Raw genomic sequence first — 1,793 nt, forward strand, 5'->3', positions numbered from 1 at the left:
GAAGTCGGATGCTTAACTGACTGAGCCACCCAGGTGCCCCATGAGTGGCATCTTATTGATCACTTAACCCTTAATTTTGTAAATGAGAAAACAGATCTCAGAGAGGTTAATTATCTTGTTCTAGGTTACCCAGCTGGTCAGCATTAGAATCTAGACTAAAAATATCTTTCTAGCATTTCTCATTACAACATAACCTCAGTTATTAAGGCCCTTTTGGATCAATTACACAATTTTAAATTCTCAAGTGAGGAAGCTAAGTGCTCCCTGACCCCATTCTCCTAATATATTCCCATTAGAAATACCTTTCTTGATACCCTGGATTCAGACCCTGTGGTCATGAATGTCAGCTTAATCTCTAAATCACTTAGGGCTTCTATGGAAAGCCTACTTTCCAGGCACTGGAAGTGACCTTTATTCTTCAGCATTTTAACTAGGGTTGGGGTTGGTGCATCAGGCCACTTTTTAAAATTTAAATATGGGAACTCTTTTAAGGAGAATTATTTTGTCCTTGAGAAACTGCGTGTGTGTGTGTGTGTGTGTTGAGCAGGGGGGTAATAGGTTACTTGAAAGAATGGTTCAGAGATGAGAACTTGGGGATGCCTTGAGTTTTGCATTCCTGTTGAAAAGTCATCAGAAAAGAGTAAGGTCAATTCTGAATTCTGCCAAGTTTTGCCTTCCGTGCTGCAGAATGAAATGAGGTAATGTACTTTATGAACTGTGAAGATTACAGAAATGTGAGGCATTTTTAGAATCATTGATTTATAGAAAAGGAAAGCCTTTAGAAATGATGTAGCCCTCCCACTTCCTCATTTCACAGAGAGGGGAAGTGACTCTCCCAAGGTCGTAGCTAGAAGGTAGCCAAGCTGGGCCCTACTCTCTCCCCAGCCCATAGCTTGCCTCTCTCCATAGGTACTCTATAATCTCACCAAATAATGTGGCCCTGAAAAGGCTGAACTCTCCATTCTTCTGTGCTTTTACAAATGCTATTCCCCATGCCAGGATTCCTTGATTTTCATGATGCCTTGGATACCTCCTCATCCTCAACTGACAGTGCTCTAGTCTTCCAGCTCTGTACTCCTAATATCTGGTCACAATACAAAACATGTAGAAGACAGCCCTTCCCTTAAAGACATTTACAGTGAGCTATTTCCATTTCAAAGGATGTCCCTTGAGTACAAGTTCCCACTCATAGTTGTGATCCCAACTGGAGATGTTTTAGGTGGTGGGAGATGGAATTAGGGCACAGAGAAGGTCCTCATAGACACATGATCCTCTTGGTCCTTTCCAAATCATGCCTCATAGGCCACGTCCTATGATATTTAAAATCAGGGAGTTTATAGGAAGTAGATATCTTGGGGCTTCAAAACTGCCTGAAATATCTATCAGAAAAATGTTTGCTTCTCAAAGAGAGATGGAGTTGCAGAGGAAGACTTAGAATCAAGGAAAACCTTTCTTACTAGGGATAAACAACCATAGATGGGTGTGCATCCCTGAGGAGGTAGAGATCTCCCTGTCCCATGGAGTGTTCAAATATGGCAGCAAACAGGGCTGAATCACATGACCTCCAAGCTTCCATCTGGCTCTGAGTTCCTCGATTCAATGAAAGAGTTTCCATCTCATCTCCAGTATTTGCAGCTTGAGGTCTTAATCCACAAAGTGAAGAGGAGAGTTGTTTCTGTGAACCTCTATAGATGTGTTAGTATAATCAAGATTGGAATGACCAAATGAAGATTTCTTGAAATGTTAAAAAAGGTCATCATTATGGTGTGTGTGTGTGTGTGTGTGTGTGTGTG

Source organism: Panthera uncia (assembly GCF_023721935.1).
Source record: "Panthera uncia isolate 11264 chromosome C1 unlocalized genomic scaffold, Puncia_PCG_1.0 HiC_scaffold_4, whole genome shotgun sequence".
In the NCBI taxonomy this organism is placed as follows: Eukaryota; Metazoa; Chordata; class Mammalia; order Carnivora; family Felidae; genus Panthera; species Panthera uncia.